The sequence below is a fragment of the Mesoplodon bidens genome, assembly GCF_964165515.1.
Source record: "Mesoplodon bidens genome assembly, chromosome: 1".
Classification (NCBI taxonomy): Eukaryota; Metazoa; Chordata; class Mammalia; order Artiodactyla; family Ziphiidae; genus Mesoplodon; species Mesoplodon bidens.
This window is the reverse complement of record NC_138176.1, coordinates 147,420,220-147,444,208: the sequence shown is the minus strand read 5'-3', so window position 1 is coordinate 147,444,208 and position 23,989 is coordinate 147,420,220. Positions and strand designations below refer to the sequence as shown.

The 23,989-nt window shown below is 42.9% G+C and overlaps 1 protein-coding gene across 5 annotated transcripts in view; it reads right to left on the bottom strand.

The window, feature by feature from the left end:
- The window catches only part of RBM47 (RNA binding motif protein 47), a 172,495-nt gene that overhangs the window by 85,186 nt on the left and 63,320 nt on the right, over positions 1-23,989 (bottom strand). For 2 of the 5 annotated variants that reach the window (XM_081251244.1, XM_081251245.1), the window contains exon 2: positions 17,160-17,243. The exons of 1 other annotated variant lie outside the window; for it this stretch is intronic. The gene's annotated coding sequence lies outside the window, so the exon portion shown is untranslated. Of the gene's footprint in view, positions 1-3,831; positions 4,049-17,159; positions 17,244-23,989 lie in introns of those variants that run through there. 2 more of the 5 variants (XM_081251243.1, XM_081251248.1) reach the window with 1 other exon arrangement.

Here is a 23,989-nt window from a genome sequence, read left to right as displayed (position 1 = left end):
ATATTTTTAATCCCCCCCACCACCAAATTTATTAAATTGTGGTGTATTCTTATAAAGAAATACTATGCAGCAATGAAGGAATATATTATAGCTACATAAAGTAATGATGAGTGAAAGAAGCCAGATACAAAAGAGCACATACATATGATTCCACTTTTATGAAGTTCAAGAACAGCTAAGGTATGGTGATATTAGTCAGAATAATGGTTACCTGGAGCAGGGTGGGTGACAGGGAGGAGAGGCACAAAGGAGCCTTCTGGGACACTGAAAATGTTCTGTACCTTGAACTAAGACTGGTGGTTACACAGGTGTATGTAAAAATTCAAGCTGTACACTTAAGAGTTGTTCATTTTACTGCCTTTATGTTATACTTGAATATGTGAAATAATATTTTCTAAAGCACTTGCTTGACTTAATTTCATTACATGGAAGTTTTTCTCTCATGCATTCTTCTAGGCTCTTCTTGTATGTTGTGTAAGTGATAAATGTATTCACTGGTACCTCATAATTGTAGGAATAAAATATTACTCATATATTAAAATTTCCAAATAATTGAATGTATCCATTTAAGTAAGAAAACTATGACTTTCTTGGATGAAAATCTTTATAAAATGATTTGTAGTCCTGACTATCATCTTAAACGCTACTGAGCACATTCTTCTTCTTGGTGAACCAAGGCTATCCTTAGAAACTTATATGGTTGAGCTGAGCTGAGAGGAAATGATGGCTTCAGGGGCCATTGCTTCTAAACTGGGTGACAGTAACTTTTGCCCCTTCCCTGTTATCAGGGGCTATTTTTCATTGTTACATGTCTGTCGCTAACCTTCCTGGTTCTTATCATTTGCTTTCTTTCACTCATTTAGTCATGTATCTGGTACCTGTCTTTAGAATGCCTAGTATGTGCTAAGCACTGGAGATATAGTGGTGAATAAGACACTCACAATCCATAATGTAAGGGGGACTTATTTTTTGGCAGAAGAGGCAAGTATTGATATCAAACAAGGGTGATGACTATCTTAAAGGGGCAGGGGTATAGGACCTAATTTAGGGGGTCTGGGAAGGTCACCTTGAGGAAGGGACATTTAAGAACTGAGAGGTAAGAACCTAGCCTAGAATGAGACCTCAGTAAGTACTTGCTGAATGAGTGAATGATCATTAGCGAACAAAGAAGAGTTCCAATTTATTGTGCACTGGGAAAACAGGAATTCTACTGAAAGATGTCTAAACCAAGAGCCAATGGCACAGAGTGAGGCCCGGACGGACATAATGGCATTAATTTTTTGACTACTGTGAAGACTTTTGCCTTAACTCAAGACCTTGAGTTACTAGACCAGTGAAGGATTTTTAATCGTTGCTTGGTTAACCTATACAAATTCAGTTTTTACCAAAACAAAACCAGACCAAAATAACCCTGGGTCTTTATGATGATTCCTCTAGTTTGCCTGCATAGTTCTGATCCCAAGTTCCCATGAATGTGACTTTCCTGGCACGGTCACCCAAAAAGGTGGGTGTCACCCACCCACACCTTCCGGTGACAGCTCTGTCCAAGCAAGCCAAAACAACCATGACTCCTTGGGCATTACCGCATGTTGCAAACCACCGCCTAATTTGGGGCCTATTATTGTCCCTGGAGATTTCACCTTTATGACATATTACAAACCAAGAACTTGCAGTCTAAAGGACAGAAGGAACAGATGACAACAATCTTTGCAGAGAGACTTTACTCAAATATACGCCTTATAAAGCCAGCCTGATATAGAAGCATTATTAACATATCACATGGAATAGCAGCAAAGTTTAAAATGCCAGAGACAGGGGCCAATGTACGCAGGGTTTAATTTGACGCCTGAGTTGATCAATTAACAAACTACCATGTAACTGCAAAAACTCCTAATGAGAGATGTAAATGTAGCCTTTGCTGACCTTAGTTTCTTACAATTCCATACATATCTTTGGGACTTCTAATTTTAAAAAGCCAAACAGGGGCTTCCCTGGTGGCGCAGTGGTTGAGAGTCCGCCTGCCGATGCAGGGGACACGAGTTCGTGCCCCGGTCCGGGAAGATCCCACATGCCGCAGAGCGGCTGGGCCCGTGAGCCATGGCCGCTGAGCCTGCGCGTCCGGAGCCTGTGCTCCGCAACGGGAGAGGCCACAACAGTGAGAGGCCCGCGTACCGCAAAAAAAAAAAAAAAAAAAAAAAAAAGAGCCAAACAAAGGAACTGCACTTAATAGGATTTTCCCAGTGAAATAAAGGGAAACAGGGAATGACAAGTATCTAAAGGTGATTTATTATTAGAATTTTTTCCAGTCTTTCTGTTCCTCTGACAAAATTTCAAAGGTAAAACTGTATCAGTCTATTTCAGAGACAGTGGAATTAACACATGATTTCCTTCACTGGTCAGGGTCTATTTTGGATTTATGAGGTATCATTGAAGGTCAAAAGTTTGACAGACTCTTAAGCAATCGAGGTGCATCTACAAGACAGACAAGTAGAGAGCAAGTATTCTTACCCCTGTTTTGAAATTTTAGAAGAGGTAAGAAAAATATTAATCTGATTGTGGCAAGTTACATAAACTTCCAGTAGTCAGGGTAGTGAAATGACTCAATGCTAAATTCAAATTTCTGATATTCATATAAAAATAATTAAATCTGCTCTCCCTCAAGTGAACTGGATGTCTTTGGCCCTCCACAGTTGTTAGATTAGGTCCCATTTGCCTAAATACACAAAACCACAGGGCTGTTTTTCCCATGAAGGAAGTTTCCTCTTATTTTGAAACAATCATTTATTCCAGCCATTTTGCGATGACTGTGAACTTGTCAGAAGACTCTCAGCTTCTTACTGCCAGAGTCACTGGTCAAAAGAGTACCCAAATCACGTTCTTTCATAATCAATATGCTTGCAGTCTAATCTTAACTTTAGTTCCCTCTTCATGCTGAGGTTTCCCACCATAAGATAAACAGACTAAAGATTCCATATGCTTGTTACACCGCAAAGACAACTTCTTTCTCCAGAAACTGGCCATTACAGAAATCTTTTGCAGCTATTCTTTTTCTAGGTTTTCTTATCTCCTGTTTGGGTTTTAGCCACTAATAACACAGTTCCAGGTATCTGTGTCCAGGATATCATTATTACACTTGATCAAATGTAAACATTTGATTACGGCTCTAGTTTTATCATATACACTCGTATTTTCTACAAAAGAAAAAAAAATAAGCTAGCATAGAAATACTTAGTATTCCGAAGAAATACTGAGTCATTAGTTTCTCCAAAACTATGTATGACCAGTATATAAAGTTACTCCTAGCAACTGCGTTCTAAAAACAAAATTTGAGGATAAGAAGCAGTCTTTCAAGCTGACCTTTAATCGGGGTAGGGGATGGGGGAGGAAAGAAAGTTTAAGAATATTTTCAAGCAACCAGAGCCACCATTTAGCGAAAGCTTTTCATGGAATGAGTCACGGGGTATAATGAAGCGCAAATCACAAGGTTACACGTCGTCTCCTAGAAACGCCACACCTGGTTCCGAATTCTTTGCTAGAGCAAATGCTAAGTTCTGATTCAGGCCCCTGGAAAACCTCAAGCACAGGCAGATTTTACCTCCTTCTCCATGACACACACCTCCGCCTGGTAAAACTGAAAACAACATTTGATTGAAACTGAAGATTACAATTATCCGGGGACTCCAGGCCACGGAAAAAATGAGAGTTTGCAAAGCAATCACTTGGCCCCCTTCATCCCCTCACCATTCCCGCCCCGTCAGCAGAAGGGAACCCGAATCGGTACGCAATCTGAAATTCTAAACATGTATAAATTCTGAACTATGAAACAAGTACCTGCCAAACACCTGGAGCGCTCTTTCCCCGGCTGGCTCTCTCCTCCCACACGCTCTGGCAACGGAATGCCCTTCAAAACCATGGCTCAGTGCTTTTGGTAAATGTTTTACGAGACACTAAACAGCCTTGAGTCCCACCCTCAGAGCAAACACCATTGAGAGAACACAATATAATGGTCGCAGAGATATCGTGTGATGTGCAATGATGCAAATGAACAGGCGGGCTCTATTTCCACACTTCCTCTTAAGGGGAAAAAAATCCCAGACTTGCAAGGGGTGGGATGGAGGGCGGCTAGAGGAAGGGCTCGCAGAAATAAACCTTTTGGTTAAAGCGGCATTATGATAAGCTCATTGTTCTAATCCCCAAGCAAGTCTTGGCTTTCTAAATGAAAAAGTGTTAAAGGCAAGAGTTAACAGAGGGTAGAGTCCCCCAGTGAATCTGTAGACACCGGCGCAACTACACATGTCCCGTAGATTTCTATTTTTCAGAGGAAATCCGACTCCAAAAGAGCTTTTTCATAAACCATCTTCCACAAAACACAAAATGTACTCCCCATTTTCCATACCCCTCAAGTAATTCACAGTTAAAAACCAACTCCGCTCCAAACCAGAAGTTTTGCATTCCATTCGAGTTAACCATTACAACTCGAGGATAACAGAAACTTGCTGGCACCGAATTATTAGCATACCCAGAATGTCAGGTGCCTCTTGGTACCACCAGGGTTAACAAGATAAAAAGAGAGGGTGTCCAGGGATCGTCGGCCTGGCTTTACAGAAACTACATATGGACATGGCTGGAGTCTGGAGCTCAAGTGGGCCGCTTGCACCTACCTGCTCTTGGAACTGAGAAATGAGAAAACAGAATTATTTAGTGACTGTCAAGCCTACTCCATGAAAAGAGACCAAGGCTGTAGAGAGGAGAAGAAAGAAGTGACTTTGGCTTTGGAATCTCACACACAGCCAGGTTAGGCCACTACGAAAACCATTTCTCTCGGCCCTACCCCCTAACCCAGTCCCCAGGAATACTTAGAATTCTGCATTTCATACCTTTAGTATATCCAGTGGGGAAAAAAGGAAACTGAACATAGAATTGCTGTCATGGCTTTTCTTCACACCAGCTGTGTGATCTTGAGCAAATCACTTAACCTCTCTGAGCCTGTTCCTCATATATAAAGTAAAAGTGTCTGGAAACAGGAAAGATTTGCCAAAGAACTGACAGCACTCCCAATCTGAGAGCCTAGAAAATGGCATATACACATTTTCAAAGCAGTTTAGGGTTGTTGTCCATTTTTTTCTCCCCCCTACCTCCTGTATATAAGTCTTATCTTGTTTTCAATTTCCTTGTATCACAGATGCCTCAGGTTAGTGCTATGACTGATCTGCCCTGGGTGGGTATCCTAAATGCCCGGTTATCTGCCTCTCAGGGGCGTGGTGAGGGGGCCTTGCCGGCCTCCAGCCCAGGCTGCCAGCGCCTGTGCTTTCACAACATTACTCCTCTTGAATTCATCTTGCCCTCTAACACAGATACCTGCCTGCCTCCCTTTCCTTTTCCTTCTGTCTTCTTTTTTTTCTCATTTTCTCTCTCTTTTTTCCCCTTTCTACCCTCCTTCCTTTTTTCTGCCCTGCATCCTTGAGAGAGAGATGTGAACAGCAATTATTCTCATCATCCTGTTTCTTCTGTTATTTTACCTGTATCTCAAACAAGCCGGTGAGGGAGGTGAGACAGATGTGTTATCATCCAGATTCTACTAAAGAGAGATCCAGAAAGATTCAACAGCTGGCCGGAGGTCATGGGGCTGAAGCTCGGCTCTCCTGACAGGCCAGGGTTGCCCTACTACAGTTCCTGGCCCTGACCACCCGACTCCCCACCCTCAGATGTACCTCTTCTCAGTGCCCCAAAGTCCCCACCTGGTCTAATCGGGTCTCACTGCTAATTGTGGCATATTCCCCTCTCACAGCATTCTTCTCATCTCCTTTCTTCCCCTCTCTGGACTGTCAAACTCTCACCCTATTTTTAGGGTCTATCTCACTTGACCCCCATAACCCACCTCCTGGCTACTGCTGGCCCTGTGTGCCCTTCTTTAGGCAAACCCAAGAGAAGCAAATCTCCAAAGTGACAAAGCTGCATGACTGGGGAATAATTATTCACTTCATAGGAGTCTTTCCTTATTGGGTACCCATGCCATGCTGCACCAGCGTATTTGTGTGTATGTCAAAAGTTTTCTAGACCATAAGAGTATCCACCTCTGCACCCTTAGCATGGTGTCCAGTGCTTACTGTTAAGGAATATATTTGAATTCTGAAGGAAAAAAATGTGAAGACATAATATCAGAATCCAAAGTAGTGCCTCCATGGAGTAAACTCCAGGAATGACTGGAGGCCCAAGAGTTTAGGGTTTTGATGTGGTAGGTTTGTTTTGTTTTTGTTTTGTATTCAGAGAGAATGAGAAAAGTGGATTATAAAGACAGGGTAGCAAATAAACTAACCATCAAATCACTCCATGAAACAAGAACCAATGATTAAATGCTTAGAATTCACCAGGTACTTGATATACAATCTCATTTAATTTAATCAAACAGAGGAGGCGGAGATAGGTTCAGAGAGCCTGCCCGAGGGCATGCACTTTGCCAATAAGGGCAGATCTGAGAATCAAAGCAGATCCAATCCGAGTCCTTGCTCTTCACCTGAGCCACACTCTCCTGACGCAAGGACCCTGCAGCCTGCTCAGTCTAGGAACTAAGTGTCTGTTGCCCAAATCCAGAGCCACCTGTGTATGCTTTCTAGACTCTATGAGAACCCGTTCAGCCCTGTTCTTCAACTTCTTTTCCTTGAGTTCCCCAATCCCTTCCTTTCACCTTTTCTTTTTATCCCCAAGACAATCTGTCCTGCTCACTTTGAAATCTATTGACAAACTCTATTATTGGGGCCCTCATTTGACCACAAAGACCATCCAGATAGTATGGATTTCCCTACTTCACGTAAGCCTTTATGTTCATTTTTTTCCTATGGTCACAAATTTGATACTTGACTTTAAACACTGTAGGCTGTGTTAAAATTCCCTGTGTTATATATAGCCCTTGGTGTGCTACTGTATTCAAATATTCTACCTCTTGCTGCTCAGAGACTAAATTCTGTGTCCCTGAGGAAGAAGCGTGCCTTCTATACCATATAAATGTTTTATAACTGCATTTTCCCACTTCCAGCCAGGCAATTCTAAATCGAGTTTTGTGCTATTGTTTTGGGCATGCCGGCATGCGGGTGTGCCCCTCGTATTTTTAACTGCCACGTTCTGTACGGCAGAAGAATCAACCTCTGGCGAGTGCTGCTCTATCACCATGGGCCTGTTCCAGAGTGTCTGTGAGTTCCAGGGGCCCACCTCTAGCTTAGGTATATTTGAATCTAGCATATATTTGGCCTGCAAGATGATTCCAGATTCTGAAAGGAGTTTTGCGCTCTCTCAGAGACTAGTGACAGGAGAGGAAGCAGCAGCAAGGGGTGAATATTTTACTTGGAACTAGTAGGTCTCCCAGAATCTTGGAAAGGTCTTGAAACTCCCCTGAATCACTCAAGCCCCTTCAGTTTTCTGGAGAGGGCTTCAGAGAGCATTGTGAGTGAGACCTCAGAAACTGCTGGTCCCCTAGTCCAGCCTAAACCAAACCCTAAGGAAGGTCCCAATAGTCCCTGGTGTTTTCCCAAACTGCTTCAGGAAGGAGATGGTGGAACAGATGAGGGGAACACGTAATGAATCTACACTGTCCAGCAATGTCTTTCACTGGGTCATCAGCCACTAGATCAGCAGTTCTCAAAGTGAGGTCCCTGGGTCCCCTGGGAGACCCCAGGACTCTTTCAGAGGTCTGCAAAGTCAAAACTATTTTCATAATAATACTAACATTTCTGCCCTTTTTTTCACTGTGTTGACATTTGCACCAACGATGAAAAGGCAGCAGAAGGTAAAACTGCCGGTACCTCAGCACAGAATAAGACAGTGGCACAAATGTGTACTAGTAATCATAGCATTTTTTTATTGCCAGGCACTAGGAGTTGTTTTTATTTTTTTTTAAGAGGCAGTTTTTCTTAAGAATGTTACTTGAAGCAGGAAAATATTAATTTTATTATGTCTTGAGCATATACCTTTTTTAATATTCTTTGTGATGAAATGGGAAGCAAGTACAAGCACTTTTGCTGCATAATAAATTATGATCATAGGCTCAAGGAAAGTCATGTGTGTGGCTGAGTTACAGACTGAGCTACAGCTGCTTTCATCATGGAAAGCATGGAACACTAGTTTTACTTGAAGCAATGACTGACATAAACTATGGCTATCCAGATATGGGTTTTTGGTAGACAATTTCTGGAAAAATGAGTGAAGTGTGCCTGTCACTTCAAAAAACACAACTAATAGTATTACTATTTGTTTCCAATGATAAAATTTGAGCTTTCAAGCAAAAGTTAAAATTTTGAAGAAGTTGAATTCACCACCATGAGCTTGACAGCCTGCCAATAATTACATGCTTTTCTGATGAGATTAGTTGTGACATTATTAAATGTGATTTTTTTTTAATATTGTATACTGAAATGTGTCAATATTTGGATCATCTTCACAACTCAGTAAACTAATATTTTCCAAATGACCAATTCATGATGTCACAGAATCATGCATAGTAAAAGATCCATTCAAAGTACAAGATAAACCCATGGATTTTTTTTTTTTTTTTTTTTTTTTTTGCGGTATGTGGGCCTCTCAGTGTTGTGGTCTCTCCCGTTGCGGAGCACAGGCTCCGGACGCGCAGCCCAGTGGCCATGGCTCACAGGCCCAGCCGCTCCGTGGCATGTGGGATCTTCCCAGACCGGGGCACGAACCCGTGTCCCCTGCATTGGCAGGCGATTTCTCAACCACTGCGCCACCAGGGAGGCCCCTAGTGGATTTTAATATTAGTATGAAAAGTTCATTGATATGGTTTCAGGTTCTACACTGCAACTCATCTTTAAGAAACTATCTCTTGTAGAGTTTGGGTTTAATATCAAAGAAGAATGTTTTCAGTTATCTGGAAAGGCTATTACAATACCCCTCCTTTTCCCAACTACATACCTTTGTGAAGCTGAGTATTCTTTGTTTACTTTGATAAAAACATATCTCACCAGATTGAAGGCAGAAGCAGATATAAGAATACAGCTGACTTCTAGCAAGCCAGTAATTAAAGAAATTTGCAAAAATATAATGTGGTTTCTACCATCTACTTGTTATATAGTTTTTCATAAAATGTCGTTTATGTTAACATAAGAAATTACGATTATTTTTTGAAATTATGATTATTTTTAAGTACTTAATAAATAAATAAATATTTTTAATTTCTTAGTTTGTATTTCCAATGTGGTAAATAGTAACAGATACAACCCACATAAACAAAAACACTTCAGGTTCCTCAATAATTCTTAAGAATGTAAAGACAGGGTTGCCAGATTTAGCAAATAAAAATGCAGGATGCTCAGTTAAATTTGAATTTCAGATAAACAACAAATAATACTTTAGCATAAGTATCCATGCAATATTTGGGACATACTTATACCAAAAAATTACTTGTTGCTTATCTGAAGTTTACATCTCATTGAGTGTCCTTTATTTTACTTGCCTGTTAAGATGTGCTAAGCCCAAAAAAGTTTGAAAAAAGCTGCAGTAGACCATGCCCCTCAGACATGTACTAACACACTAATACCAACACTTATTAAACACCCATTGTGTACCAGACCCAGCACTAAATTCTTGACAAATATTACCTCTTCAACCATTCCAAAATCCTATGTGGCAAGTACTATTATGATCCCTAGTTAAGTAAAGCTAGTTATTGGGGGAAGGCAAGACTGGAACTCACTCACTCAGACACCATAACCTTAGCTTGTAACTATTAGCCTTACACTGAACTCTGAATAATGGAGAACCCCAAAGATGGGGTTTTCTGTGTGTTTGCATCTCAAATTTTAGCAAATCGATTTCTGTTGCTTCTCTTCTCTCTGTCTCATAGTTGTGTGCTCTGCTATGAGAGCAATGATGAAAACCAAGGCTGTGTGTCAGGGAATTCTATCCAGAACTGGCCATCAGCATTTGACTTGGTGCAGACTTTCCTAAAGGATGCTTCCCTGGGCATGACAACAGCATTGTTCCAGGCTGGGAATTCTAGAATGGAGAAATGGTGCACAGGCACTGCTCATTACTGTTAATTGGAAGCTGCTGGGAGCTTGGTGCTGGGCTAGGATCATCCTTGAGAATAAATTGGTAATTTCTCCACATGAATCTGTACTAACTGAAGCAAATGCAACCATTGTTGTAAGTGAGCCAAGGTCCTATTTTTTGTATGATCATGACCCAGGCCACTGGATATATTTAATGAGCTCAGGTTTGACAGTAAACAAACTAGAGAAAGTAAAATTTTTTATGATCCAGGATGGGGGCAAGGGGGGGGCCTCATGATCTGCAAATACAAAAATGAATTTGCTTGCAGCCAACTAGGGCCCACCCTCAATCACCAAGGGCTATAATGAAATATAGAAAGTGATAAACATGTAAGGGAGGGAGAAGGAGAGATACTAGTCTTTCACTGGGGAAATTTCTTTATTTCTTTAACAAAGGGAAGATTTACCTTTCAAATCTTTTTTGTTTTGTAAATTTGGATTTTTATTAGATGTGAGGCACACTACATTGTACTAAAGGCAGTTGTGTAACCAGAAGCCAAGGGTGATAGAACTTTGAAAATTAGCCTGGAGGAGAGAATGAGACAAGGGGAGGGGCAAAAAAGGGTAGATCAGAAAGATGCCAAAACTGGTGTTGGATAATGAAGATGTGCATTTTAGAAACCAAGATTTAGTGAGAGCCTAGAGAGCAGGCCAAGGGAGAAGGAGGGTTTGGGGAAACCCAAGGGCCCTTGCTGTGGGACATCTGAAGGAAAAGTAAAAGAGTCATTTTTTACTTTTAAAACTGTCAACTTTGCCATTCATCTCAGGCCCACCAGGCAGGGCTGCTGTGTGAGTTCAGATACTGGCCCAGCCCTGCCCTGGTGGCGGGGTCTGCCTTTCCAGCAGTCTCTCTAACTGCACACTCAGTCTAGATAACTCAAGCACTGAACGGAGTGTCTGCAGAGAGAGGAAAAAGAAAAAGAATAAAAAGCTGAGATGCAAGCATGGCTCCCTCCTCAGATAAGCTTGGGTGACCAAGGAGTGTAGCTTTCCCCTTCAAGGAACCCTCAGAATTTATTCTTGTGAGTGCTGAATGTCAAGGAGGACACAGCCAGCAACTGTGACTCATCAAATTTCCAACGTCAAGACCAGAATGCACAGTCTGGATCCAAGGACTGGCTTTGCACTCAGAACACTGAGAGTCAAGGCCTCTGCCTGCTTCAGATACAAAGGCGGCGGAGCCATGGGGCCCGGCCTTCGCCCCACCAGCCCATTGCTTTTCCCTGTCTTCAGCGCCTGGAGAACAGGGAGTTTTACCCCACTGTGTTTGAGCTACAGGCCCTTATGACATCTCAGAAAGCGATCTGCCTTGAAAAGTGGTTGGATCTGTACATGACGGTCACTGGCCATTGGCATAGAGCCAGACAGTAAATATTTTCGGCTCTGCAGGCCATATGGTTACATATTTTTCTTTCTCTTTCTTTTTCTGGGGAAACCCTTAAAAATGTAAAAACCATTCTTAGCTACATACAAAAGCTGGCAGCAGAGCAGGCCACAGTTTGCTGATCCCTTACTTAGAGCAAGGGCAAAGGGTGGGCAGCAAAAACTGAAGGTTTCTGCATGCAGTCTGGTTGTCATAACATGAGACGGCTGTTCCACTGCCTTCTTACTGACAAAGGCTACCTAATTCTCCATCGCACTTGCCGAGTCTGACATTCTCCACTTGTGGAGGCATCTTCCCTTTGCTATGATCCTCTTCAAAGAAGAATTTAGCTGTAGATCTGGCAGGAAATTAAACCTTCAAATGATAGTGTTATATAGTCAGAAAATTAGATAAAAGGCATTTAAAATAAGCTAGAATATTTTTTAACAGGCTAGTTTTCCATCCTGAGTGTGTGTGTGTGTGTGTGTGTGTGCATGAGTGCATTTCTGTTTAAAATGAACACTCCATATGGATCACAAAATTCCAAACCTGGAAAAATCTTCCAACGTAGCCTAGTCCATAACTGTTTACATTTGAGGAAACTATGACCTACTTTGGTTAAATGAGATATTTCAAGTTACACACTAGCTGGCAGAAGAGCTTGAGCCAGAAACTTGGTTTCCCGATTTCCAAATTAGTTCTCATTCTACTACTCTACTTCACAGCACATTGCCAAGTGAGTACTGAAAATTCAATTCAACAAATACTTATAAAGTATTTCCATACATGCCCAGCACTGGCTCAGTGCTCTGGGATACAAAACAAGTGTAAGAGAAGAGTCCTGCCCATGAAAAGCTTTTGAGCTCACTGAGAAAACAAGGCACACACACATGAGACGAATATATTCTGTCTTACATTGTTATGTAATTATACAGCTAAAACAGAGCTGATGATTTTTCCTGTAGTGACAGAATCGTTCTTTATCCTTGCTGTTCAATATGGTGGCCAGTACAGCCAGTGTGGCTGCTGAGCACTTAACATGTGGGTAGTGCTGCTGTTACCAACCTGGGTTCTTGGACCCGTTAATCAATAAAAATTGATAAGAGGCCAGAAGAGGAAGTTAGGAAAGGCTTTATTGGGACTCCTGCTATAGCCCAAGGGAGCAAAAACAGGTAACAGGTTCCCTTGCTCACCCCCCAAGGCGGGGTGAGCTGGTGCCCTAAATGGGGTGAGGATGGGGTGGATCCGTGGGGGGAGGCGTGGTTTGGTGGTCTGCCCACCCCCTTGGTGGTACTATGTGCAGGGGTCATGCTCAGGACCCTGCTTTTGCTCCCTGCACCTCAGAAGTGGCAGTTGGGTTTTGGTCTTTCTGTGACATGTTCATAATTTGCCCCAACTGCACACGCTTGCAGTTATTTTTAGTCCCTCATAGTTTCTTTGTATTTTGTTGCTCGAGGAGGAGACGTTTGTCCAGGTGCAAGCACTGCAGTAAAGGGTCCCAGGTCCCAGCCTGTCTCATGACTAAGGAAGTAAACTTTTAATGGTATTTAACTTTAATTAGTTTAGATAGCCACATGTGGCTAGTGGCCACTGTATTGGACATCACAGGTCTAAAAAAATGGTTATAGATCTGGACGGAAGATAGGTAACCAATATTCTGTCACTTCTCCCTATTGTGCCTTTGGCAGAAACCACTGCTGATCACAGAACCCTTCCCCTCTGAGCAGGGACGAGCTCTCAGGATTCCCCATGCAATGTTATTCTCAATTGCCTGGACCTGGTATATATAATGAAACCTATCTGCCATCCTTGATACAGATAAAAAGTGACAAATGTGAACAGAAGGAAGTACTTGAGCTGAGCTTAGAAAGGCAACGTTTGGACAGATAAAGAGAAAGGGACAAAGAATGTGGGGCTCTCCAAGTGAAGAACAGCATGATCCGAGGAACTGGACAGAGTTCTCCTGGTTCTAGGACAAGGGGGATGCTGGCCCGGCCAGAGGGAGGATTGCACTGGGTGAGGTGGAGATACGGGGACAGACAGAAGGGGGGGGGGCTAGATTAAGGAGACCTTTGCATTCCAGGAGTTTAGACTTTTTCTCAAGAGCAACAGAAGCCCCTGAAGGTTTAAGCAGGATAATGACAGGAGAAAAGCATAGTTGAGGAATCTGATCTGATAACGAGCCACAGACAGGATTGCATAATGGACACATACATTCAGAAACCGGTCAGAAGGCTATGCCACTAATGGTTTTTGGTTTTCCTTTAGCAAAGTAATGCTTCTTTATGAAAGAAAATGTATAAATCACAGAAAAGCAGATATAAAAATTAAAACTAGACCTCTACCTTTCACACTCAACCATAGCTGGCATTTTGATGCAGTTTCTTCTGGGTTTTGTTGGGTTTTTTTCCCCCTTCTGTGGCTATTGCAATAACTCAGGAATAAAGTTAGGACTAGGACTAGGAAGGTGGTGGTATGAATAAAGAGGAAAAGCCACAAAACACTTTTTCAGTGAGACAGCAGAGGGAAGAGAAAAGATCATTAGCGTTAAGGGACCTGGGACCTGAGTTCTACGCTTGGCTATTTCAATGCGCCGCCTCTCTCTCAACCCCTAGCCTTGGGGTTTTAGCATTTTAGCATCTAGGGACTGGTCTAGATCAACTTCTAAATCTCTTCTTATTGGTGTCTAAGTAAAGGTCAGAAGAGATTTTCAAGACCTTCCCCCAGACCTAAAATGGAACTAAAATGTGTCTGTGTTAAGTCTCTGTTCATTTTAAGTGAACATCACAACAGACAGATAGCTGGGGTTGTCGTAAGACAAAAATGTTCCCATGATCTTTAAGTAACATAGTACTGTACCAGTAACATACAACGGGAGTTCTATTACAGGTGTATCTATTTTATAGATACACCTGTAATCTATAAGATTTTAGGTGTTAAGTAATTAAACTGTATATTCTGAGCAGTGTCGTAGGGAAGACGTGTAGGTGTGGTTCCCAGCACATGTAATGGGGTGGTGTAAACAGGGGATCCATTTACAGACAGGACTCCACCAAGCAGTGGCAAAGTCTTCCTAAGACCCAAAGGTTTTTAAGGCCCAAACCATCTTCGCAGACCACAGGAAAAACAAAACCAAAAACAGCTACTACAGAACGCAAATTATGCTCTCCGGAAAAAGCAATACACAGCCACTCACCAGGTTAATAAGCAAAAGTGTAAACCAGTGGTTGCCCACACGGGACACAGATAAGACTCAATCGTGGAGTCTTCAAAAAATACTGATAGTTGGGTCCCTCCTCAGACCAGTTAAATCAGTGTCTCAGCGAGCGGGGCCTGTGCATTGACATTTTTTTTTAAAGTGCTCAAGACGACTGAAGCCTGAAGCATCGGCAGATATTCCAGAGCAAGAACAGTTCAAGGGGCCCGGGAGCAGCGTGGGCCTCCACTCAACAGATCTCTCAAAAATGATGACATCAAATTCACTCATGACTAAGAAACCAGCAAGCTTGAGAAGGCCAATTCAGTGGAACTTGGGTTCCATGCTGTATATGGTATGTGTATGTGTGTACACGCACGTGTGTGAATTTCCGAATCTGTCAATTAAGTTACTCAATTGCTTAGCAGTACTCTGGATAGAAAATGTGAACAAAGAGCATAAAGTTTCAAAACCTGAGAATCTCATAATGGTCCAAAATGGAAGCAGGGTCAAGGAGCTGGCCTCTGTCTGTTCTGTTTAAACCATCTTTTTTTTTTTTTTTAATCTGGCTTTTGGATGGAGGAATTATGTATTACACTATGCCAGTGATCACCCTTCCCTGATGCCGTCAAGTAAGTAGAGAAAAAGAAAAGTGGACACATTTATTAATGAAAACAATCTCTCACTAGAAGCTGATCACCTTCCTGTAAGGGGTAGATGAAGGAAATTAAGAACATAGATTTGGGGAGAATTCAAAGGATTGGCAGGAAAACAGGACTTGCAATCCAGCTCTAGGAAATGATGCTAATAGAGAAGGAAGAATATATGTCTGAACCACAAAAACAAAAACTCTCTTAAGGGTTTTTAAAGATTCTTCAAGAAACGTGACTAAATCCTTATTTTAGGACAGACGTCTGTTCGTCTGAAGCCACTTTCCCTCTACCTCTTTCCCCATTGGGTTCATGCTTATTCCTTGAACCTGACACTCGCCGGCCCATGCTGAAACCCTCCAGCTGTTCCTCATTTGATAAGTCACTACCACCTGCCCCCAGTTGCCCTCTGCCTAGTAAACCACTCCTTCCTTCTCCTTCAGGTCTTCTCAGTTAAAACAGCACTTAAATTCCAAGAAACCTTCACCAGTGGTCACTCCTCCCACTGACATTCAGAGTAGGTCCTCTGGTTTTAAACTCCCTTAACTCCTTGTAATTCTTCTTCAGCCCACTCACAACTCAATTATTTAATGTCTGCCTTGACTACTAGACCAGGTTCTTGGAGGCAGAAAACCAATCCTTTCTGTCTTAATCTCTTAATTACCCAGTACCTGGCACAGAGCCGGGCACATAGTAGGTGCAGGGAAAAACCTTAGTTAACCAATTTACCTGTACCCCTACTGATTTACGGATTAATGTACTATCACCCATGGGGCCCTATAATACAGAGGTTCTGCAAATCTTAAAGCCTGTATAAATCAGACCCATGTGACTTGGAGAATCCTGTCCATTCTGTGGCATTACCTCTACAAAGATGCTATTTATGCATGCATTTAACATGAATGTGAATTTGGACTCATTCACACATAAATGGATGCTAACAAATCACTCTGGGGACATAGTAGTGAAATATTCTAAAATAGAGTACTTGACTTGTAAATCCCATGATGCAGAGCCCTGGAAGGGAGCCAGGCTTTGGATAAGAGTATATAGTTCTAGGACCTGCTGCCTAAGAGGCTGCTCCGTGATGTCACATGGGTTTTTCTGAATGCCAGGACCACTGCTTAGGAGGTCCACAGGCTACTCGTCTCAAAACCATCATATGGAGTCACCAAAAATTTTAGTTTTTAAAGGCACTTGCACTTTGTGAAAAATAGGAGGCAGAGAACACTTAATGCTGGTCATTTGTGGGTTATTAGAGGAATGCTGTGTTTCACCAAATCGAAATCTCCATAAGATGTATCCCAACTTCAGACATGTTAAATTGTGGGGGGGGGAAGTGTATTCTACAGTAGATGAAATGCAGTGTACACTACAGGAAAAACTCAGTATTAAAAGACTTTAAGCAAAGTCACTCAAATATAGCTTCTGTCATTCTTTTTGACTGTGGGAGTCTTCTGGGGACAATGGTACTTACAAAACATACAGGGCGGGGCGGCCCTGGTGGCGCAGTGGTTGAGAGTCCGCCTGCCGATGCAGGGGACACGGGTTCGTGCCCTGGTCCGGGAAGATCCCACCTGCTGCAGAGCGGCTGGGCCCATGAGCCATGGCCGTTGAGCCTGCGCGTCCGGAGCCTGTGCTCCGCAACGGGAGAGGCCACAACAGTGAGAGACCCACGTACGCAAAAACAAAAACAAAACAAAAAACAAAAAACATACAGGGCACTCTGGCCTAGTAAATTAAGCAAATACCCAGAAAAAAACGATATGTGTTGGTTTAAAAAATGAGAGAGGATTAACATTTGGCTGTCACTCTGTAATGTTCACCTACTTTTCTCCACCCCTGAATGATGTTCTTTTGAGCCCCAGTGAAGATGGAGCCAGATGACTTACCAAACCTCCTCACTGAGCCCAGGAGTGGCTGATCTCTGCTAGGTGACCAATGTGAGGTGTCCTGATGCCTCTCTTACCCGAACTCTGAAATGGAAAAGATAACACTATTGACCCAGAGATGGCTAAGGAGGAGTATGCAGTAAATGACGGCTAAGTGGTTGGAGGGGAAGCGGTAAGAAGAAGAAATATGGTGTTTTATGATTACTACACACCTTTGTGTGTGCATGGATTACAAGGAAAGCTACATAACCAGTCAGTACAAGAGATCTGCACTGGCTCACATACATGGAGAAAATAGGTCATGTCCTTTTGCCAATTCCACAAGGCTATTCAGGTTGATATTAGCTAAAGGACACTCAAGGGAAAAAAATCTCAGTCCGACAAGGAGAGAAGAGGAACGTATAATGAGGTGGTGTAACAGGGAGGAGAAGCTCACGGGTTTGGCCAGGTGCTCAAAACTCACCTCTACTGCTTGCTAGCTGGGTGACCTTGGGCGTTTTACTCAACTTCTCTGATCCTCCTTTTTCTCATCTAATATGAGCCTGTTTATCCACGTGTTACGGACATTGTGACAATAAACAAGACAACATATATGAAGCCCTTGGGGCCCCATATGAGAGAAAACATTCAATGGAGGGCAGCTATGATTATTATATTCATTTAAATGTCTTTCTGCAGAGGCACATTAAATTGCGGTCTTTCAGGGTAAATCACCAAACACTCAAAATTGTTTAAAGCCCTGTGAGCTGTTAGTGTTTTAAATATTTCTTTACCTTTGGAAGCCCTTTGAAGCTAGCTTTTCTGCCCATATATGAACAATATTCCTTAACTATTCCACTTCATCTTTAATTAAATACATTTGATTAACTAGGCTCTGTACAGCAGACTTTATTTTGCTACAACTCGCAGAGAATGAATTAAAAAACCCCACAGGAGTCTCACTATCACCCACTCCAAGAAAGACCACAAGTCTGCAAGCTACCTCTGGGAAACAAAGTACTGAGTTCTGCTAACTCCTGCAGTTGAACTAGGTAATCATTTGTTCCAAAGTTCTTCCCAACTCAATAGCCCTATTAACTAAGGTTGAGCTTTTGATTAACACAGTGCTTGAAGGAACTTTGACCCACAGAAAGTTGGCATTTGACTTGCTTCTGAGTCCAACTTGTGTCACGAGTGCTGGTTTCAAGGGTAATAAAGGACCTGGCTGTTTGCTTACAGCAAATGGAGGTGGTGCCATGTCATTATAAGGCTTTTCCCTCGACTGTCCACCGAACCCTTGGCAAAGGTATTTTGCAGCCCACACATCAGCTTTTGGAGTGAATAGGATGAAAGGCTGTATATTTCCAAACTGAAAAGCACCTAAGTTCCACTTTACCTAAATGTCAGTTGTTTAGGAAACATGAATATGATCCCTTGATCAAAGTGATCGGAGTGGAGATCAGATGTTGGAGCAGGTGCATGTCCATCTAGTGCTATGTCCATCTAGATTCTGCCTTGGTGAGCAAAGTGCTCTCTCTCATGGCTCTTGAGTTCTAAAACACTCGTCAGATACAAGACAGAGACCATAGTACCTGAGAGTGCATGTTCCTGCCTGTTATAAGATGAATAGTGTGGGCCTCCCTGGTGGCGCAGTGGTTGAGAGTCCGCCTGCCGATGCAGGGGATACGGGTTCGTGCCCCGGTCTGGGAGGATCCCATATGCCGCGGAGCGGCTGGGCCCGTGAGCCATGGCCGCTGGGCCTGCGCATCCGGAGCCTGTGCTCCGCAACGGGAGAGGCCACAACAGTGAGAGGCCCGCATACCACAAAAAGAAAAAAAAAAAAAAAAAGATGAATAGTGTCCTTCCTAAATTCATATGTTGAAGCCCTGACACCGCCCCTCCACCCCCGTACATCAGAATGTGACAGTATTTGGAGATAGGGCCTTTGAAAAGGTAACTAAGGTTAAATGAGGTCATATGGGTGGGCCCTAACCCAATATGAATGGTGTCCTTATAAGAGGAGATTAGGATACATTCACATATAGAGCAAGGGATGACCATGTGAGGACACAGAGAGAAGGTGGCCATCTGCAAGCCAAGGAGAGAGACCTCAGAAGAAAGCAAACCTGCCAACACCTTGATCTTGGACTTCCAGCCTCCAGAACTGTGAGAAAATAAATTTCTCTAGTTTAAGCCACCCAGTCTGTGGTATTGGTATTTTGTTATGGCAGCCCTAGGGGTCTAATACACTACCTCCCTCTCTGTACCCCCAACCTTATGTCTCAGGACCAGGCAGGGAACAAATGAGGAAGTAGACTAAGAGCAAAAAATAACAGGAGTGGTGTAGACAGTGGTAAATAGGAGAGGTACCAAATTTTTAATCTTTAAAAAATACTGGGAAGCCACACAGAATATGTCCATGGCTTGATTATGCCGGGGACCTTTCGGTGGCAATCCTTGGGCTAAACCATTGCAATGAGACACTTAAAAACACCCACTATTCATCTTTCAACAAATATTAATTGAATACCTACTACAGGTCAGGCCTTAAGCCAGACACTGGGTATAGCAGTGGTGAATAAAAGAGGCATCTTCTCTGCCTTCATGGTATATAATGGTCTGGGATAGGGAGTCCAGGTACTGAGCTAGGTGAGAGACGCCAAGTTGAAAAGACAAAGTTGCTGCCCTCCAGGGTGCTGTAGATTAGCAGACTACAGACATGAAACAAGACCATCATAAAACAATGGGACACCAGCTCTAAGACACAAGGGGCAATGGAAAGTGGAACGATGACTGCAAGTCTGTCAAGGTTAATCAAGGAAGACGTGAGCCAAGTTCTGGAGGATGAATAACAGTCTGCTTGGCAGACAGGGATGACGGATGAGGAGAGGGCATTTTTCAACCAGAAGGAACAGTGAGTTCCTGGGTACGGGGACATGAGAGAGCACAGCATCTTTGGAGAATGACGAGTAGTTGGACTGAGGGTGAGCAGAGGAGGGGGCGGCAGGACATGCAGCTGAAAAAGGCAAGGAGCTCACATTTCATTGCACAATGAACCACTGGAAAATTTAAATCAGGAAGGTGGCATTACCAGAACTGCCTGTTAGAAAGATCTCCTGACCACGATGCAGAGGGGCTAAAGGCAGGGTGACCCATCTGGAGAAGATGAAGGCGGGGACCAGGGAAACAGACAGAGGAATGCCTGGCAGGCAAGGTCAGGGATGCAGAACTGAAGTTGTCATGGCGTTCAACCCATGGCCACAGACGACACTGCCCAAGGATATTATGTGCATCTAGAGAAGCACTATTTTTTTTTTTTTTTTTTTTTGCGGTACGCGGGCCTCTCACTGTTGTGGCCTCTCCCGTTGCGGAGCACAGGCTCCGGACGCACAGGCTCAGCGGCCATGGCTCACGGGCCCAGCCGCTCCACGGCATGTGGGATCTTCCCGGACTGGGGCACGAACCCGTGTCCCCTGCATCAGCAGGCGGACTCTCAACCACTGCGCCACCAGGGAAGCCCGAAGCACTAATTTTTTAAGGGTACTACTTTGATCAATGAGAACATGCATTTCTTAAGCTTTTAATTTCATTTATCTTACATTTCACATCAAGAAACTAACTCTACTCATCCTTTTCATCCATCAAAGTCACATGTACCTCAGTTACCTCATCTAAATATGGATAATGGCACTTCTTTCACAGAGACGATTCCTTGAGCTCATTAATACCAGTAAGTAGTTAAGTGCCAGAAATGCATTATTATTAAATCAGCTATTATTAGAGCAGAAATAAACTTTAAAGAACAAATGGATAATTATCAACTGTGCAGTTAACGATAATCCTCCCTCTCAGTGAAAATGAGCCAGATTAAAACTACCACCACAACTACAAACAGTAAGAACTTATATACTTGACTTGGAAAGGAGCTGCCTCCAATTTCCTTAATCTCTCCAGAGCCCTCACACAGCTTCTTAGAAAGGGCCCCAATATTTGTGCATGATCATTACTTTACATTTATAAAATGCTTTATAAAAATTTCAAAGATTAATGATCCAAGGGGATGTCGGACCTGCAAAGGGAGACTGACTGCAAAGAGACACGAGAGAACTTTCTAGAGAGCTGGGAATTTCTATATCTTGATGAGGGCAGTGGTTCCATGGCTGTATGTGTTCTACATAGCACTAAAAATTGTTTGAATGTTATCTATATGTAAATTATAGTTCAGTAAAGATTGAATAAGGATAAAAGGGCTGGAAGATGGGGGAAAGGGGAGTTCAAGGGGAAATGGGTACTCATATTCCAAACAAAAGTAAAAACAGATTTGAGTGAAAGAACTTGCCCTAAAACCTTTAATTTCCAAAAACACTGTCTCTTGAAATGGATGAAGCTGGCTAAGAATGTAAAAAAGCTTCCTTATGCAAGAAACATTTTGAAAAATTCAGAAGTTCTCACCCTCGTTATCCTGTGTCTAAAGCACTTTTTACCCCTCGACTCACTGGACAAGCTGCCCTCTTGTGGCTTTGATATATATTTCCTGAGCACAAAAGTGGGCAGTTAGTAAGCTATTCGGGTAGCAAGCCCCAGCCTGCCCATAAATATTCCTCAAGGTGACTAAGAGTGGGTGTGCTGCCCACTTGCACACGAGAGGTGCACGGGCCATTCTGGGCTTGTGTCATAGCTGAGCTTTAAATAACTAAGAAAATAGGGGTGCCACAAAATACACATGATTTGAGGCTGACAAATTCAAGAGACATTTTAAGGCAATTTAAATCTCACTTTCGCAACACGGTTATCAGCGTATCAGAAGCAAACATCTGTCTCAAACAAGGTGTGTGCAAAGAAAATAGAACTGAAAGTTTCAATTCCACCATCTGTGAATACTATTCAATATTCCAAGGTATGTTTGCACAAAAAAGGAAAACAACAACAACCCAGCATATACTACCCAAACACTGGTTTTTATTAACACTCGCGTGCGGGGAATCTAGATGTCTTATGAAACATTAAGTGTTTGTTTAAAAAAAGGAAAGAAGGAAGGGAGGAAGGAGCAAATAGCATAGCTTTTCAAAAGTTGCACTAAAAAAGATAAAAGACGGCACAAGCAGTAACTCAAAAGATGACAATATTTTCTCTTTAGAAAGCAATCCATCTTCATACAAGACCTTTTGTCAAAGAAATACATAGAGAAAAGACAAAGATACAGATGGAAATAGATGCTGTTATTTCAACTGTTGAGATGTTAAAAATGCACCTAGTCCAGATCCGGTAATATCAGGCTGGACTAAATTAACCTACATGAGGGTCACAGGCACTCCTGATAAATGACTGCTAAATCCATATTCTAGCAGAGCAAGCTTTCTTTTCAAATCAAATCATGTCACTTCCCTTCTCAAAACCCTCCAATGGCTTCTCCTCACACTTGGAATAAAATCCAAAGTCCTTCCCAGGGCTCCCTCCAGGAGCCTGTGTGGCTTTCTACTTCCTTCCCTGCCTCTCTCCCACTCCCTCACTCCCTCCTGGCTGTTCCTCCAACGGCTTTCTCAGCTCCCTGCCTCAGCACTCACAAAGCTCCCTGCCTCAGCACTCACGGTTGCCCCCGCCTGGAATTGCCCTTCCCAGCCTTCCCCGCCTGGCTCTCTCCGTGACTGGACTCACCTTCTGCACAAAGTCTTCCCAGACCGTTCTATGAAAACAGCCCTCCAATCACCAACCCTGCTTGCACTCTCTCTCCTCTTTCCCGTCTTTAATTTTCTTCTATACAATTATTATTATCTGAAATTACATCGTGTATTCATTATTATCACTTTTTATTATCTCTCTGCCCCACTGAGATGTGAACTCCACAAGAGAAGGGGCTTTCTCTCCTAAAACAGAGCCTGACACTTGTCAGTCCTCGTTATTTGAGAAATGAGATATCCCGGCTTGGGGAGATAATAAACCCTAATGAAATACATTCCAACACTCTATCACCAGCACGTCCTTCCTTAGGTCTACCTCAAGTCTCTCTTATTGCAGCAAAAGCCCATATCCTTTACTTGAATCCCAGAGTGATGGACAGGGGTGACCAACAAGCTGTTAAGTAATTCTTTAGGATCACAGACTTTTGAAGGTAAGATGGGGCCTTAGTTATAACCGGCTCCAGCCCTTTTGTTCTGAAGATAAGTACACAGGCTCAGAGAGGGCGACTGGTTTCTCCAGGCTCACACAGAAACAGTGAACAGCAGCAGACACCACAGCACTTCAAGGGCGCAGAGTGCTTGCCTTTCTCATTCCTGCAGTCCCACGAGCCAGCAAGGTGCCTGCCACAAAGAAGGGTGCCCGAGGAACAAGTGTCCTCACTTCTACCTTAAGTGCTCACTCAACTGAACTGGCTTCCTTCCTCTCATTACTGTCCCAACTATAACTTCCTACCTGAGAACCGTTTCCAGTCACTTGCGTCATGTGTCATCATTTCCTGTTCTCTGTATGTATGACAACATACTAGACACAATTGTCTGTCTGGGGGCTGATTTGCTCCTTACATAATTCAAATAGCCCAGCATGGAAAATACCTAGGAAAGAGCGGGATATGCAAAGCAAAAAAAAAAAAATGCTGGCAGTGTCCCTGACCATGGGTGCTGTGACTGTAATGTAATGCAGGAACCCCATCTGGTCCATATTTGTTTTCCTGCAGCGCCAAGCAGTGTGCCTGGCACACAGTCAAGGCCTATTTGTTGAGATGGAGAACAGAAGGAAATGACATTGTAGATTCAGCTTATTCTCAGTCTACAGTGGCTTTATAATAACAGATACTTCATGCTAACAGCTCATACTGGCATGGTGTCTTCTGTCCTTAGCACTTACATATATCT